Raw genomic sequence first — 19,100 nt, 5'->3', positions numbered from 1 at the left:
CTCCTAGAAGAAAACATAAGTAGGAAGCTACTTGACATTGATCTTGATGATGATTTTTTAGAATGAATTTAAAAGCAAAAGCAATAAAAGCAAAAATAAAGAAATGGGACTATATCAAACTGAAATCCTGTGCAGCAAAGGAAACCATTGACAAAATGAAAAGGTAACCTAACTGAATAGGAGAAGATATTTCCAAATCATACATCTGATAAGGAGTTAATATCCAAAATATATAAAGAATTCCTGCAACTCAGTAGGGAAAAAAAAATCCAATTAAAATATGACAGAGGATCTGAATAGACATTTTTTCAAAGAAGTAATACAAATGGCCAACTAGTACATGAAATGGTATGCAATCTTACTGATCATCAGAGGGTAAAATAGAGGTTGGTAAAGGTGTACAAATATGCAGCTATAAAATGGAAGAGGCCTGAAGGTTTGATATAAAACATGGTTACTGTAGTATTTAATAACACTGTATTGTAGAATTGAAATTTGCTAAAAGAATACAACTTAAACTCTGTTTTCACACAAAAAAAGATAAATATGTAAGGTGTAGAGTATTAGTCAACTAGATGGTGGGAATTCTTTTCCATGTATCTATGTATCAGATCACCACAATGTACACTTTAAGTACAATTTTATTTGTAAAAAGAAAAAAAAAGATTGGATTTGATAGAAAAGAAATAGAAAACCTAAGGGTAACTTGTACACTTTTTAAAAAAGATCAGCCATAACTAACAAAGCAAAAATGGTATTTTATTTAACACTTACTTTATATAGGAGGTAAAAGAGGACACTGATTTATTCTGGTTTAAATTTTATCTTTTTTGATAGAAGAGTTTCCATTTTTTCCACTTTTTTTTCCAGTTCTAGGTTTCTTGCATTTATTTAACAATTTCTAGGTCAGCCTTCCCTCCATTATTTTCTTATTTGTTTTCATAGAAAAGTAGACTTTTTTGCAATGCAACCTGTATACTGATGGGTGAGGAGCCAGTTATCTGAGTGTCATACCTTAGTGCTGCCCGATAAATCCAAATGTATTGATTGGGATGAGAGGTTCACCATGATTTAAAAAATCTTAGTAAAGTTTAATTTAATAATAGGCAATTGAACTATATGTTTATTTATATTCAGGCCACAGAATTTCATTGCCCTTTATTCTTTTTTGACATTAAACCTTGTCATAAGGTAAAAATTGCTCTATCCCTGGCCTACAGAAAGTTAGGCTGATTTGGTTTAAATTACAGAGAAGAGATCTGGCCCAGAAGGAGTCCATATTTATGCGATAATTGGGAGTCTGAGAGTCTGTAAACCAGTTTAGGCTGTCAGGTCTCTTCTGGTTTATGCCTAGTGGGACACATGGGTATTTTATACTCGCCTCATATTAGCCTCAGTTCTGAGATAATGATACAGGTTCAGCAGGGACAGAGATTTGAACTGGCCTCCAACTAGCATTATTGGATGAATCTGCTTTATTTTGTTAGGCCTTAACTCTAAGAAAGATGCAACATCATGCGTTGGTTTCCTGTCCTATTCTTTTTTTTTGCAATCTTATCAGTGTATAACTTGTTATTCCCAAGTGTCCTCTACTTTCCTTTACTCTTTTTCCCTAAGGGAATTCAATAGCACTGTGTTATGATTTGAAAATGTTTCCAAATAGTAAAATAAACAAAACTATTACAAAAAATCTCTCCTATATAAATCAGACTGACTTTTTAAAGTTTATGCCTTTGGCACTATTGTTTTAGATCATAAACTCTTAGCAAGCAAGGGCTATATAAGGCTTGGTTAACTTTTGTCCAGTGCCATGTGATTAAACCTTAATATACATTGACTATTTTGGGGCGCCTGGGTGGCTCAGTGGGTTAAGCCGCTGCCTTCGGCTCAGGTCATGATCTCAGGGTCCTGGGATCGAGTCCCGCATCGGGCTCTCGCTCAGCGGGAAGCCTGCTTCCCTCTCTCTCTCTCTCTCTGCCTGCCTCTCTGTCTACTTGTGATCTCTCTCTGTAAGAAAAAAAAAAAGAAAAAAAATATACATTGACTATTTTTACCCATTAACATAATTTTGTTTACTCAAAGCATTATTTTCTTTTTTATTTACTTAATATATACAATAGGAAACTAGTAGGGATCAATAGGAAAGGAGGAGGAGTTAAAAGGAAAACATTTTTTCTTGCACTTATTTTTTGGAGAATTCTGATTGTATCAGCATTTGCCCTCTCTTTTTTCATTGTTAGGCAGAGACAAATATTTTTTCCAGTAGCAACAGTATTACTTCATTATTTTCAGTAGGATTCTCTCTCAGGTTACCGTTTAGTTATTAACTGCTTTATTTACAATCATCTCAAGAAATACCATTCCTCTCATTCAGAAATGTACAGTCCTTACCTTACAACTCAGTGCCTGAGAGAATTGAAGAATGTGAATGCCATTGCCCTGAAGTTTCTTAACATAATAATTTATCAGTGTATACATCTCCTGTTTGTGGGGCTGTGCGACACTTTGATGGAGTCTGACCTGATTTCTTCAGTGACAGCCAGTTTGCAGAGAAATATTTTTGTCTTCCCTTTCCCGACCCAGAACAGTTACCTAATGAAACAATTAATCACCTCTAAATCAAATGCAAAACTTTCAATTAACATGGCTGAAGAAATGGAAATTATAGGTGCTATATCCTGAGTAAGAAAGTGAGTGAGATAATAGAACTAGTCAAACTCCTTGTGTAGGCATTAGTGATGATAATCTCTTTCAAAGAGAAGAATCAAGTTGGCATTCAGAGTAAAGGCTGGACTTGAATCATCAGGGTGGAATGCAGAATAGGGGGAGAAATTCATCATATACTGCCTTCTTAGGGTGGGATGCAGAACGGAATGAGAAATTCTATATATATATAGCATCCTTTCTTTGTTTTAAAAAGATGCATATGGCCTCAAGATGCATATGGTCTAAAACACTAAGTTTTATTAAAATTCCTGAACGTTCTGAGTCCTATTAGTGATTTTTTTTCTCATTATTAGTAGAGGGCATCTGTTTATTGTTTCGGCTCCCAAATGACAGGAGAACACTCTCCAGTGTGTCTGTAGAGTTGTCTTAGAGGGTAGGGGGACGGAAGGCTAAGAGACAGAACCAGAATAGAGGGAGAGCAAGAACTGGCAAAGAAAGTGGCTTGAGGATGTAGTGAATTGAAGGTGGGAGTGGGTCACAAACAAAAGATCGGTTTCAGACACAAGAGTAGAACCAAGAATCATGGACTATGGACTTGGACTTGGACTAGGGTGAGCACTGAGGATTGCAGAAAGTGCACTGGACTGGAACTTACAGACAGTTCTGGGCTTGGTCTTGTGACAGATTATTTATATGACTTTAGATATATGCTTCAACATTACTGGTTCTCAGTTTCATCATTTGTAAAATGGATGGAAAGACCATATAGTTTCTAAGTTCCATCACAATTTTAAAATCTGTGATTCTATGGTATGTCTTATTTGGAGCCATCAGACTGTCAGAAGGAATGAGGCTACTTAGAGAACATTAGAATGAAGTTGAAAATGAGCACTCTAGATCAATTCTTTTGACACTGATGGTTAGTTAGCCAATTTAACAACCACAGTTAGCAAATGAATTCATGAAAAAGATAAAGAGAACATTCACCAAATATACTCTACTAAGAAACACTTTCTGTTTTATGTGATGATGGTAACAGTAGATTAGAAAAGTTACTTAAGGAAGTAACTTCTGTATTTATAAAATTTACTTAACAGGAGGAATGCACTGATTTTAGATTTCATTGACTTGTTATGAATAAAAAGCTATACTTGCACATAAATGAAAAAAAATACTTAGAACAAAAACACTAAAAACTTAAAATTTTTACTTTTATTACCTGCAAAAAAAATATGTTGAAATCACATTGAAATTCTATTGAATGTTAATACGGTACATGCATACTGTCTCTGAAGGCATGCATTGCATTGCAGACTTTATCTAGACACAAATCTCTTAGGTATTTTAACAAAATATGAATAGAGAGAAAACAGGAATTACTCAGAGGAAAAATTGAAAGCCAACTTGTACTATACAGCACCAAGATAGCAGAAACAGCTGCACAGCAGCTTAATCCTTGTGACAAGCCCAGAACTCTGCAATAACGGCTGGCACTGTCTGATGAAATTGCCAAGGAGTCAGGTGCCACAGCTGGGAACATTATCCTTGTGTTTCTGATGAAATGAAATTCTGATGAAATACAGCAAATGGTACTCCATTATTAACTCCTTGCTATCCATATAAGCTTTCTCAAAGAACTGAGATCTCTTATAAAGAGTCAGTTCCAAAGCTTAATGACAAGGACAATAATTCTATTAGAGAAAGAAGCTGAAGAAATACTGTAAATATTTTTGAAGAAGAATAAATAGAAAATAAAGAGTGATTTTTAAATGACAAGCTCTAGAAGATTAGAGGAGTTGTGACAGTGTCAGGTTGACAAATGTTCTAAAAATTACAGTCTTATTTACATTTTCTTTAACATAGGTAGTAGTATTTTTTGCAAAAGACAATGAGAAAAACAATAGGGGGAATATTTGACCTAAAAAGATGATGAAGAGTTTTTATGGTAACATGCCAAATAATATATAAATGTTAACATTTATAATGTGTTTGACCCTGTGTTAACAACTGCATGGACCTCAAGGAGTCCATTGTATAGCATAGTATAGTCTATGGTATAGTTTGTATATAATGTGTCATATTTTATAGTTTATGTACAAAGAACCAGACCCTGTGAATTACTGGATAGTTTGAGTCTATGGTGTATTCTTATCTATAAATCTTGTATATTTTACGTGACTGGCTAACAATTCCTATGTCCTCACCATATTTGAATTCTGAATCCTGGAACCTATGATGAATATATAACCTTACATTGCAAAAGAGGCTTTGCAGATGTGTGTGGAATTTGAGTGAGAAGTTATCCAGAACTGTTTGGGCAGGCCCAATATAATTACATTGTACTTAAAAGCAGACAACTTCTGTGATTAGATCAGAGAGGTAATATAAAAGGAGGGTTTGAAGCTTGAGAGAGATTCAACTCAGCATGGTTAGTTTGAAGTTGGAGTAAGGAGTCCATGAGTCAAAGAATGTAGGTGACTTCTAGAAGCAGAGAGAATGGGCTTCAGCTGAAAGATTGCAAGGATCTCAGTGTCACAACCATAAGGAATTGAATTCTGTCAACCAACTGAATGAACAAGAAAATGTGTTCTTTATACCTTCCATAAGGGAATGCAGCCCTGGTAACACTTTAATTTTTGCCTTATAAGACCTGTGTAATGAGGACTATAAAATAATAAATTTGTGTTGTTTTAAACTGCACAGTTTTGGCGATTCATAGACCTGTACCCCTGGGGCTAATAATACATTATATGTTTATAGAAAATAAAAAAATTAATAAAAAAATTAACTGTAGAGTTTAAAATAATTTGTTATTGGAACAATAAAAAAACAAATGTAATCCATAAGTTATTAAATGTATAAGTTAAAAATACAAGGGGAAAGTAGCTATATAAATAGCGATACATTGAAATGATCCAAGTCTGATTATCCCCTGAGTTAGTAATTAAAAAGAGCGCAACTTTTTTTGAGATCACCTAAGACTCAGTTGGACTGTGAAGTTTTTGTAAGAAACAGATTAAAACAGACTTGGAAGGATATGTAGACTTTGTTGAAAAGAAAATGAAGTCTCTGAACATTATATGTGGGAGACTGACAAGAGAAAACTTATTTGTAGGAAAAATAATGATTTTTTTTTTCTTTTTCGAAGAAATGGGTGAGAGCATTGGTTATTTATATATAAGAATCAGAACAGTAGGGAAAACAGGCTTTGGGAAAGATTGTAGAAATTGCTTGGACTTTCTTGTAGTGCCAAGAAACAGCTTGCTTATGGATGTATATATATGTATATGTATGTATTTATTTTCCAGTATCATCAATATACAGTGTTATATTAATTTCAGATATACAGTATAATAGTTCAACAGTTCTGTATACTGTTATTCAGTGCTCATCATAAGTGTACTCTTAATCCTCTGACCTATTTCACCCAGCCCTCTACGCACCTCTTCTCTGGCAACCACCAATTTGTTCTCCATAGTTAAGAGCCTGTTTTTTTGTCCCTTTTCTTCTCTGTTCATTGCTTTTGTTTCTTAAATTCCACGCATGGGTGAAGTCCTGTGGTATTTTTCTTTTTCCAACTGATTTATTTCACTTAGCATTATACCTTCTGGGTCCTTTCATGTCATTGCAAATGGCAAGATTTCATTCTTTTTTATGGCTGAGTAATATTCCATTATACGTATATACCACATCTTCTTTTCCACTCATCTGTTGATGGATGCTTGGATGGCTTTCATATTTTGGCTATTGTAAATAATGCTTCAATAAACACTTTTTCAATTCATGTTTTCATATTCTTTGTGTAAATACCCAGTAGTGGAATTGCTGGATCATGTGGTAGTTCTAGTCTTAATTTTTTTAAGAACTTCCATACTGTCTTCCATAGTGTCTGCACCAATTTACATTCCCACCAACAGTGCCAAAGGGTTCCTTTTTCTCCACATCGTCACCAACACCTCTTGTTTCTTGTGTTGTTGCTTATAGTCATTCTGACAGATGTAAGGTGAGATCTCATTGTAGTTTCGATTTGCAATTCCTGATGATGACTGAGGTTGAGCATCTCTTCATGTCTGTTGGCCATCTGTATGCCTTCTTAGGAGAAATTTCTGTTTATGTCTTCTGCCAATTTTTAGTTGGATTATTAGGGCTTTTTGGGTGTTGAGTTGTGTAAGTTTTTTGTATATTTTGAATACTAATCCCTTATTGGATATGTCATTTGCAAATATTTTCTCTCATTCATTAGGTTGTCTTTTTATTTTTTTGATTATTTCCTTTGCTGTGCAGAAGATTTTTATTTTGATGTAGTCCCAATGGCTTATTTTTGCTTTTGTTTCCTTTGCCTCTGAGGACCTACCTAGAAAAAAGTTGCTATAGCCAATGTCAGAGAAATTACTGTCTGTGCTCTCTTCTAGGATTTTATGGTTTCAGGTCTCACATTTATGTCTTTAGTCCATTTTGAATTTATTTTTGTGTATGGTATAAGAAAGTGGCCTGGTTTCATTCTTTTGCATGTAGCTCTCCAGTTTTCTCTCGTTAAAGAGACTCTTTTTCTTTTTTCCATTGCATATTCTTGCCTAATTTTTGAATATTAATCGACCATATGATCATGGGTTTATTTCTGGGCTCTTTATTATGGTCTCTTGGTCTGTGTGTCTCTTTTTATGCCAGTACCATACTCTTTTGATTACTATAGCTTTGTTGTATATCTTGAAACCTGGGACAGTGATAGCTCCAGTTTTATTCTTCTCTTTCAAGAATTGCTTTGGCTCTTCAGGGTCTTATGTGGTTCCATATGAATTTTAGGATCATTTACTCTAGAGGAAGATACAAAGATTTTCTGTATATAATCTGTACCCTCACATGTATAGTCTCTCTGTTAATCAACATCTTCCACCAGAGTGGTACATTTGTTACAATTGGTGAATCTATTTTGACACATTATAATCTCCCAAAGTCCATAGTTTACATTCGGGTTCATTATTGGTTTTTTGGTGTTGTATGTTCTATGGATTTAGGCAAATGTATAAGGACATGTAACCATCATTATAGTAGCATACAGAGTTTTTCCACAGGCCCTAAAAATTCACTGTATTGAGTGGAATCATAGAGTATTTAGCTTTTCTTTAAAAATTTTTATTTATTTTTTAAATTTCTTTTCAGTGTTCCAGAATTCATTGTTTATGCACCACACCCAGTTCTCCATGCAATACGTGCCCTCCATAAAACCCACCAACAGGCTCACCCAACCTCCCACCTCCTTCCCCTCCAAAATCCTCAGATTGTTTTTCAGAGTCCAGAGTCTCTCATGGTTTGTCTCCACCGCCACCCCGCCAGTTTCCCCCAACTCCCTTCTCCTCTCCATCTCCCCATGTCCTCCATGTTATTCCTTATGCTCCACAATTAGCAAAACCATATGATAATTGACTCTCTCTGCTTGACTTATTTCACTCAGCATAATCTCTTCCAGTCTCATCCATGTTGCTACAAAAGTTGGGTATTCATCCTTTCTGATGGAGGCTTAATACTCCATAGTATATAGGGACCACATCTTCCTTATCCATTCATCTGTTGAAGGGCATCTTGGTTCTTTCCACAATTTGGTGACCATGGCCATTGCTGCTATGAACATTGGGGTACAGATGGCCCTTCTTTTCACTACATCAGTATCTTTGGGATAAATACCCAGTAGTGCAATTGCAGGGTCATAGGGAAGCTCTGTTTTTAATTTCTTAAGGAATCTCCACACTGTTCTCCAAAGTGGCTGCACCAACTTGTATTCCCACCAACAGTGTAAGAGGGTTCCCCTTTCTCCACATCCTCTCCAACACTTGTTGTTCACTGTCTTGTTAATTTTGGCCATTCTAACTGGTGTAAGATGGTAGCTCAATGTGATTTTAATTTGAATCTCCCTGATGGCTAGTGATGATGAACATTTTTTCATGTGTCTGTTAGCCATTTGTATGTCTTCATTAGAGAAGTGTCTCTTCATGTCTTCTGGCCATTTTTTGACATGATTATCTGTTTTGTGTGTGTTGAGTTTGAGGAGTTCTTTATAGATCCTGGATATCAGCCCTTTGTGTTGTCATTTATGAATGACACGGAATCTTTTGTGAACCCACAGAATCTTCTCCCATTCCGTGGGTTGCCTCTTTGTTTCGTTGACTGTTTCCTTTGCTGTGCAGAAGCTTTTGATCTTGATGAAGTCCCAAAAGCTCATTTTCACTTTTGTTTCCTTTGCCTTTGGAGACATATCTTGAGAGAAGTTGCTATGGCCCATGTCGAGGAGGTTACTGCCTATGCTCTCCTCTAGGATTCTGATGGATTCCTTCTTCATGTTGAGGTCTTTTATCCTTTTCAAATTTATCTTTGTGTATGGTGTAAAAGAATGGTCAAGTTTCATTCTTCTATACATAGCTGTCCAATTTTCCCAGCACTGTTTATTGAAGAGACTGTCTCTTTTCCACTGTATATTTTTTCCTGCTTTGTCGAAGATTATTTGACCATGGAGTTGTGGGTCAATATCTGGGCTCTCTACTCTGTTCCACTGATCTATGTATCTGTTTTTATGCCAGTACCATGTTGTCTTATTTACCATTGTTAGATCTTCTTGGTGGATAGACCCTTTAAGAATGATGTAGTGTTCTTCTGTATCTCTGACTTCAGTCTTTAGTTTAAAATCTAATTTATCTGATATGAGAATCACTACCCCAGCCTTCTTTTGAGGCCCATTGGCATGAAAGGTGCTTCTTCATCCCTTCACTTTTAGTCTGGATGTATCCTTAGGTTCCAAATGGGTCTCTTGTAGACAACATATGGATGGGTCCTGTCATTTTATGCAGTCTGCAACCCTGTGCCATTTTTACGGGCACATTTAGGCCATTCATATTGAAAGTGATTATTGATAGATACATTTTTATTGATATCGTGTTACCTGTGAAGTTTTTGTTTCCATAGATTGTCTCCATAAATTTCTGTTCAATGATATTCTTGGCTTTTTTCCTCTTTTATAGAACCCTTCTTAGTATTTCTTGTAGTGCCGGCTTGGTGGACACATACTCTTTAAAACGTTACCTGTCTTGGAAGCTCTTTATCTCTCCATCTATTTTGAATGTCAGTCTTGCTGGATAAAGTATTCTTGGCTGCATGTTCTTTTCATCTAGTGCCCTGAATACATCTTGCCAGCCCTTTCTGGCTTGCCAGGTTTCTGTGGACCGGTCTGACGTTATTCTGATGGGCCTTCCTCTGTATGTAAGGAATCAATCTCTTCCCCCTAGCTTCTTTCAAGAGCTTTTGTCTAAAACTATGATTCATCATTTTCACAATTCGGTGTCTTGAAGTCTTTCTAGATTCTATGATCTTGGGGTGAGACCTTTCTGCCTCTAGGACACAAATGCTGGTTCCATTCCCCAGACTGGGAAAATTTTCACGGAGAATTTGTTCAACAATATCCTCTAGTCTTCTTCCTTTCTCCTCCCCCTCAGGGATTCCAATAATTCTGATGTTGGAACGTTTCATGGCATCATTTATTTCCCTAATTCTGTTTTCATGGCTTCTAAGCTGTTTGTTCTAGGCCTCCTCCTGATCCTTTTTCTCTATCAGTTTGTCGGGTAGATTACTAATTCTATCTTCTGCCTCAGTTACCCTAGCTGTTAGAGAATTTAGATTAGATTGGAACTCATTGATAGCATTATTAACATCTTCCTTGGTGGCTTTCACTTCTGCCCTAATCAATTCCATTTTGTCATTAATGGCTTTCTCCAACCTAGCCATTGCCTAGATAATTGTTAGCCTGAATTCCCTTTCTGACATATTATTTATGTCCATATCCAATAGCTCTGATGGAGAGGGCACAGTCTCTGAATTTTTCCTCTGTTGGGCATTCCTTCTCCCAGTCATTTTGGTGAGAAATGGCTGAGGGGATGTGTAGCTGAATGTATAAACTGTGGTCCAGGAAAGTTGCACTCTGGAATGCTTCTGAGCAACTGCGAGTCCCCAGCAAAAAGAAAGAAAAAAGAAAAAAAGAGCAAGAGAGAGAGACAGGAAACAAACAAACAAACAAACAAACAAACAAAAAAAAAGAAAGAAAGAAAGAAAAGAAAAGAAAAGAGAAGACCCAGCCTGAATAGGCCCCAAAGGTAAGTTTTATAAAGTATACAAACAAAAACAGACAAACAAAAAGACTGACAAAAGTAAATGACAAGAAAAAAAAAAAAAGAACCCAGCCAAAATGAACCCCGAATATAAGATTTATATACTACCAGAACAAAAACAAATATATGAAACGCTGACAGAAGAAAAAGATGGGAAGGTGGTTATAAATTCTCAGTGTGGGCAAGAAAGGTTATTTTGATTCTTCCTGGGTGTATCTTGATATCTTTGTTAAAGGACTCAACTTTCCCGAGATAAAGTGGGATTGAAACTGATTTATATATAGGGGTAGTATTGACTGGGGAAAGAGGGTTACCTTGAAGCTTATCTCTATATGAATATTAAAAAAATAGAAAAGCAAAAGAAAAACTTAGGTATATGTATCAAAAAAGTTCAAGTTAAAAGGTTATTATGGAATTTGTTGTACTGAATATCTCATTGTGATGGTAAATAGGTTAAAAAATTATTAAAAAAATTAAAAGAACGTGAATAGTGGGAACGAATTAAAAATAAAAATTGTATCTATGAAATAGTGGTGGCTGTCCTCTTTTTTTTTTTTTTTTTTTTTTTGGCTGGCTTTCTGGGGGAGAGGTCTGCCACGTGATTTTTCAGGCTGTCTTGATAGAATTGAGTCTTCCTGCCTCCTCTCAGGGGGCTGGACTCTGAGGAAACCGGTTTTTAAGGCTTTTGTTCTTTGGAGGGTTTTTTTGTTGCTGTTATTTGTTTGTTTGTTTGTTTTTCCTCCCCTTGGCGGCTTTTGGCAGTTCTTTGGAGATTTAGAGGAAAGCAAACTGCACCCAGACCTCCATCTCAGAGAGAAGCCTTAGTCTATTCCTCTCTGGGTTCTTCAGAGCACATAAACTCGCCCTCTGCCACGCATGTCCCCAGTCACAGTCTCAGGGGTCTCAGGAGCTCCTGCTTGTACCCTGGTGCAAAACCCACGAGAAGTATTAGTCCAGAGAACTGGCTTCCAGCGGCTGCCTCTGCAGTGGCTCTCTGGGCAGGTCCAGACTACTGGAGAGGTCCCAACCAGGGAGAGCACACTGAAATTTTCACACTGGCCCGGGCTGGGCGTGTTCAGACTCTCAACGGTCCTTGAGAGCACTGGCTGGCGCCTGCACAGACCTCTCTCAGGGGAGGGTGTGGAGTGCGATTCACACCTCTGTCGTGCAGTGTGCCCGCAGAGTGCAAAAGGCTGCGGTTCTAGGGAGTGCCGGCTGGTATCCACACCAGACTCACGCGTGCCGCCGCCCAAATGGTCTCCCGGGAGCTGGCGGCTCAGGGACCAACGCTTGACTTCTTCGCTGCACTCTCTCTGGCACAGCACCAGTGGTGGCCATCTTGGGTCCATAGGCTCAAGCCCGTGTCTCTAACCACCAGATTCCACCAATTTCCCCTTAAGATCTTTTGCTCTTTTTGAGTGCTTTCTGGCAGACTCCAAGTTAATGCTGGTCCCCAATCACAGGGTACTTTCATATTGGGGTATTACTTTCCAATGGGTCACTTCTGGTGGCTCCCTCCCCCCTTTTGTTTATCTTCACATATCAGCCCAATGTTCCCACTCAGCTTTACTGGTTCACTGGGGTCTTCTGCCCCTGTAGAAGATCCAGAAGTGTATAATTCTAATCTCAGGTTGATTTCAGGTTGATCAGAGTGCTTTGGTAGATTATTAGCTCACTTTAGGGGGCCAGTTGAAACAGAGCCTTCTACTTCTCTGCCATCTTGCCTCCCCCCAGTATTTAGCCTTTTCAGCAATTGCACTCCCTTATGTTTATCCAAAGGTGTTGAAAACTTATGTCCACATAAAAACCTGCACATGGACAGACATTTGTAGCAGTTTTACTCATGATTACTAAAACATGGAGGCAACCAAGATGTTCTTTGGTAGGTGAATGGATAAACTGTGGAACTTCAAGGTAATGGAATAGTATTTAGTGCTAAAAAGAAATGAGCTATCAAGCCATGAGAATACAAGGATGAATCTTAAATTCATATTAGTAAGTGAAAGAATCAAGTAGAGTTTTCAATTTTTCATTTTTTCTTATATCAAAGTAAAAATGGATACTATAAAAATAATTTTGAATCCAATGTAAGTTGTACTGAAATGTGACAGTCCTCCAACCTGCATAACTGCCTTGCAATTCTGTGCTCAGAAGGCACCTTTAAAACTATTTCTGCTTTTAGGTCCTTAGATTGTTGCCTTCGTATAGCTTAATAATGCACCTTTGAGTCCATGTATCAATCTTAGAATGTATTTACTGGTCATATACTATGAAAGATGCAAATTGTTAACTTCCCAATATGAAATCATTTGCTTACACTTCTATTTTCAGTTCCAATATACGTAGCCAAAAGTTCCATATCCTTTTAGAACTAAAGAAGAGTTCCCTCTACCTTCTCTCTTCACTTTCACCTTCCAGCGTGTTAGCTACACTTTTACTTTGTCAGTGAGCTCTCCTCTTTCTTTTAGAAATTGAAAAAATGTAATTGAGAGAAAACAATTCAGTTGAAGGGCTAGAAAATGAAGTTGAAAGAATTCTCCCAGGAGGTAGCACAAAAAGAAAGAGACAGGTAAAAGTGAAACAAAACAGATCACACAATGGCTAATCCAGGCAGTCTTTTATCTATCCAATTGGATTATAGAAAGTGATAATGTTGAAAATAAGTCAACTGTACTTTATTCATAGATTTACTTCTGAAAGCTGATAACCAATAAATAGTACTATTTTATGTAGACAGTAAATATTATTTACTGGAGAACATTTTCCCCCACCCTTTAAAGTGACTCAGTGTCCTAACTCTTTAATTTTATTGCTAGCATGGAGGTGAAATGAATCTTCATCATAGTCTCAAGGACTTTTATTGTATTTATTTGGATTTTACTGAGTAATAATTGATAATATAATTTTATGTATTTAAAGTATACAGTGTGAGGATTTGATACACATGTTTATTATAGAATGATTACTAACATCAAGATAATACATCTATCACCTCACATACTTAACATAGTTAACTCTGTGTGTGTGTATGTGTGTGTGTGTGTGTGTGTGTGCACGGTGAGAATGCTTAATATCTACTCAGCAAACTTTCAAGTACATGGTAATATGTTATTAACCCTAGTTCTTTTATTTTTTAACCATTTCAGTCATACTGGTCATTTAAAGTGTTCCCCTTTTGATTTCTGCTGACACACACCAAGACCTTTTATTTTCTTGCTCCAGTCTGTGTAGTTACTCAGCTCCTCTTGGCTTCTGTCATTCAGCACTTCCCCTTGTTGAGTTCACTCTTTCCTGAATTATCTTCCTGAATTAGCTCTCTTTCCTGAATTATCTACTGTTTTGTTTGTTTCTGTTTTTTTTTTTTTTTTTTAATTTACTCCTTCCCTGGATTCTAATGACTTCCCAAGTAATTTCCTAAGGAAGGATGAGAATGGGAGATTAGAACAAAAGGTTAATACTGTGGAATTTATGCACACTTGAAATGTTTTTATTTTTCATCTAATTTCATGGATATGCCTGTATATTGAATTTTAGTTTCCGTAAATTTTCTCTCAGAACTTGAAAATGATTGCTCCATTGTTTTCTGAGATGCAGCTTATTAAGATACAGTATGCTAAAATGATGCCCATTTCTTTGTAATACCTTCTCCCCACCTTCCTGAAAGCATTTAGGACTTTATCTTTGAAGTTCTAATTATTATAAGGACTAGATGTGTGTCTTTGGTCATTCATTGCTCTGGAGATTTTTGTCTAAAACTTGTATATAGCATTTCTTTAACTCTTTTTATCATCTCTTCCTTTAGTTGTTGCCTTTTTTCCTTTTATTCTGTTTACTATTTCTGGATATCTATTGATGAAAAGTTGAATGATCCCTAGAGAAAAACTCAAAACAGTAAAAAAAAAAAAAATTGTAAGATTAAAAGTAAAGACAGGCAAAGATTTTTTTTTAGGAAATCAAACAAAAATAAAGCAATTTTGACACTAACTTCAAATGAAATAGAGTTAGAATATAATATTTAGGAAGAGCATAATATATAATAAAGTTATGGAGCATGTATTTATATGTAAAGGAAAAAGATACATATGTCTAAAAATTCAAATTATTACATATAAAAAGAGAAATAACAATCATTGTGGAAAACAATACATAATTTTCTGAGCATATAACTATAGTCCAGGCTAAGAGTTTTATATATATTAATATTTAATCCTGTAACAATGCCGAGGTAAATACTATTTTTCTCATCTTATATGGAAGGAAACAGTGTTAGATATTTTAAGTAATGTACCAAGGGTTAAATAACTAGGGAGTATGTAGTAGAATTGGATTTCAAACATGGGTTTATCTGATTCTGGAGTCTGGATTTAATACTCTGCATTTTGCCTTCTTTCACTCCCTTCCATAGAGGAAGCAAACAAACCTCAATAACATAAGGGCTGTGAATGATGTTTGTTTGATTTGGAAGATAGATGTGTCAAACTTCGAGCTAATAGAGCTAGATTCTTTTGCCACAGTTATTCTTTGTTCTAGATTTGACATATGCACAATGTCATGTATCTGCCATTAGAGTACCATACAGAAGTTTACAGGCCCTAAAAAGTCCCCTGTGCTTCACGGTTAACTTCCCACCAACTCAAGCCCATGACAATCACTGATCTATTTTCTGTCTTCATATTTTTGTCTTTGTCAGAATTTCACAGGAATTCTGATATCATATACTAGAGTATATATCATTTTGAAACTTCCTGCTTTCTTTTAGACAATACTCATTTAAACGATTGCATATAGCAATTATCCATGTTGTTGCTTAGATTAACAACTTACTCGTTTTTCACTGAATAATATTTAATAATAAAATGTGCCATAGTATGTTTATTCATTTGCCCACTGAAGACCATCACGGTTGCTTCCAGTTTTGGGTGAATCCTGATTTTTAAAGGTTAATAGTGAATATTCACATTTATAGGTGTTAAGGGGAAGATATGGCAGGACTTGTCATAATACACTATCTATCACTGGTGTATTTAATTTTTTAAATTATAAATGAAAAATGACTCAGATAATTCAGTATGCATTTTAAGGATGCAATAAATCATGCTTTGTTACTAAACAAGGAAGTATGAAAATAAATGAGCTGAGCATTCAGGTAGAGAAATTAGAAATAGAGAAACACATAAGCCAATAGAAAGATGAAAGAAACAGATGATAAAAATAAACACAGACATTAATAAATTGGGAAATATAAAATAGAAATAATAAGTAACTTAAAGAGATTTTTTTGCTTGGAGCAAACCCTATAACATACGTAAAACTTTAGTATATTTGATCAAGAAAAAGGACAAAATTTTCAATGACATTATAGGAAAGTTTATATAATATTAGGATGAAAAAGATATATGCCATGTAAATGGTTTCAGAGTAAAAAAGTCTATAATTTAACCCAGATTCGTTTTATAAAGACAAAAGAATACTATTACCAATATCTGTTTTAGACCTTCCCCTAACTATAGAATAATCTATTTTTACAGGAAAACAAAAGCTTACTAACAAGTTAACATCAACTAGTTATTAAAAGAAATGGACACTACTCAGTATGTTCTGTTCCAGGAATGCAAGGGCAGTACTAAAGAAATACATTTCAATATGTTAAAGTAGAGAAAAATTATAATTTTAAAAGTTTCCCTGATGGTATTAATAATAATTACTAGCCTTATTAAGTTATAATAATTTCTAATTTTCATGAAAGGCTTAAATTGCGGGGCGCCTCGGTGGCTCAGTGGGTTAAGCCTCTGCCTTTGGCTTAGGTCATGATCTCAGGGTCCTGGGATGGAGTCCTGCATTGGGCTCTCTGCTCAGCGGGGGACCTGCTTCCTCCTCTCTCTCTCTCTCATTCTCTCTCTCTCTCTCTGCCTGACTCTCTGCCTACTTGTGATCTCTGTCAAATAAATAAAATCTTTTAAAAAAATAAAAAAATAAATAACTTAGTGCTGCACAACAAAGAAATAGCAAAGCAAGAACATGAACCCAGGAGATACGACTCTAGCACTATGCTCTTATCCACAGATTCGTAGAACTTATTTCTGATTTAAAACAACTATGAAAGCCATAAAACAACCACCATTAACAATAAATGTACCACCACTCACTACATACCACAACATAAAATTTGGAATAGAAATATAATAAAGAGGACCCATTTCAACCTAAAAGGGAACGTTATAGTAAACAATGAAACAGCACAAGGAGGGGGACAAGTATGCCCTCTACTCATATTATTTTGCACATTTCCAGAAATTCTAGGTAGTTGAATAAGAAATGAGGCAATTATAAAGAAGTGTATCTTTTGGAAAAGAAAACAATTATCATAATTTTCATATGATTTAATAATCTATCTAGGAAACCCAAGAAAATTATTGGGAAACCTACTTGAACTAATAAGACAGATCAGTACATTATCCATACCGGGAGGAATTGCAAAAAGGTCATTTTTTTTTTGTTATTTGATAATTTTAATGGAAAAAAAGCCATTCTGATAGCTAATAAATTATAAACTAAGAATAATATATAAGGCTGAAATAAATCCAGCTACATAACTCTGCTGAAATCCCAGAAAAAGAAGATATGAAATACATAATATTGGATGGAATGACTAAATGTAAATTCTTCCAGCGGTACACTGGTAAACTGGCTTTCTGTGAGGGCAGAGTAAGGGAACCATGATTTATAGCTTTTGCTGAATTCCATGGTGTAAAAACTCCCACCATGGCCGATTTCAAGATATTAAGAGTTTAAAATCACGTGGCAAAATTCCTGAATTATTTAATAATTAGCTTTTCCCAAGTTGATAAGAACTGGTTCTAGAACACAACTGAATTACTACTAATTTAATTTGTATGTTTTACATAATTACATTCTAAGCCTCATTATTATGTTTTTTGAAGCTAGACAAAAGTAATGAGCAGGCATGCAGTATTATATAGAAAAGTGTGTTATAAACTACAATATATAATGTGTTGTAGGCATAAAAATCAATAGATTCATGGCTCGCAATTGGCCAGGAATAGATTGTAGCATAGGCAAATAATCATTGTATGATAATACCTAGCTACTTTTAGTTGTAGAACTGTAAACTCATACAATGAGATGGCACTTTCATAACTCAAAAGAACAGTCTTAAGTGCTGATATTCAGTGTTAATAGATGATGTGATAAAATGAGCCCTTGTACATTCTGTACGATTATAAACTTTTTGCAACTTTCCTGAAAATCAATTTATTAATAAATGTCAGGAACTTTAAAGAATATATACCATTTAATATATAGTCCATCATCTTTTAAATATATATTTACATATATTTTCAGGTTAACAAAAAATTAGAAACAACTTAAATATCTCTTCTCATTTTGGGTCATTTTGCTTCATGCATCTGAAACCCTACTGTAGCTAGCTGAAGAAATGGGGGAAAGTGATTGTTACAGTCATTCACAGATATTTCATGGAACCTAAGAGTACAAGTACAGCTGGTTCCTTGAGAGCCCAAACAGAAAACTAAAAAAAAAAAAGCCACCAGTATCCAGGACAGCTGTGTTCTTTATATTGTTGTTTGATGTGTGACCATCTCTTGTCTATGCTTGGCTTTTGTGGGGCTGTAGAGGAAGTATTTTTTGTGTTTTTGTAGTTAGGGAATTTTTGAGCAAATTTTACTGAAACCTGGGATCTGGCTGAAAAAGTGGAAGGTAATTTAAAACTGAGAACTTCAGAGAGATTTACCTAATTCCAGAGATATGTATTTGGATTTCAGGATACAAGGTGAGATTTGGTATGTGGAGACATCCCCAGGTTGTAAAGCTGAAAACAATGGTTTTATCTTCCCTCTGAATAAATTCATTTGTATTCCAGAATGTTTAAATGGGAACTCAGGATCCTTCCCAAGAAGCAGCCTTTTTTCCTATTTGGAGGGAAAGTGGACAATGTGTATTTTAGCACTTGGATTCACTGTTCTGGCTTTCTTGCCTATGATATATACCTTATGTGTGTGTTGGATAATGTATAGCGTTCATCACATTGCCCTAAGAAATGAAGCACGGAGGAATCATGAGGTTTTCATAAAGTAAATAATAATTAAACCGCTTTACTCTAGAAACCTGTGTGTACATTTAGGATGGTATTAATAAAAATAAATATTAAAAACTTAAAAAACACCTTTTTTGATCCATTCTCCAGGTTCTCTCTGTACTTTTGCTCACCAGTATATAGAACTCTAAAACAGCTGCTCCATAGGC

The sequence above is a fragment of the Lutra lutra genome, chromosome 6 (genome assembly GCF_902655055.1).
Source record: "Lutra lutra chromosome 6, mLutLut1.2, whole genome shotgun sequence".
NCBI classification, from domain to species: Eukaryota; Metazoa; Chordata; class Mammalia; order Carnivora; family Mustelidae; genus Lutra; species Lutra lutra.
This window is presented reverse-complemented; position numbering follows the sequence as displayed.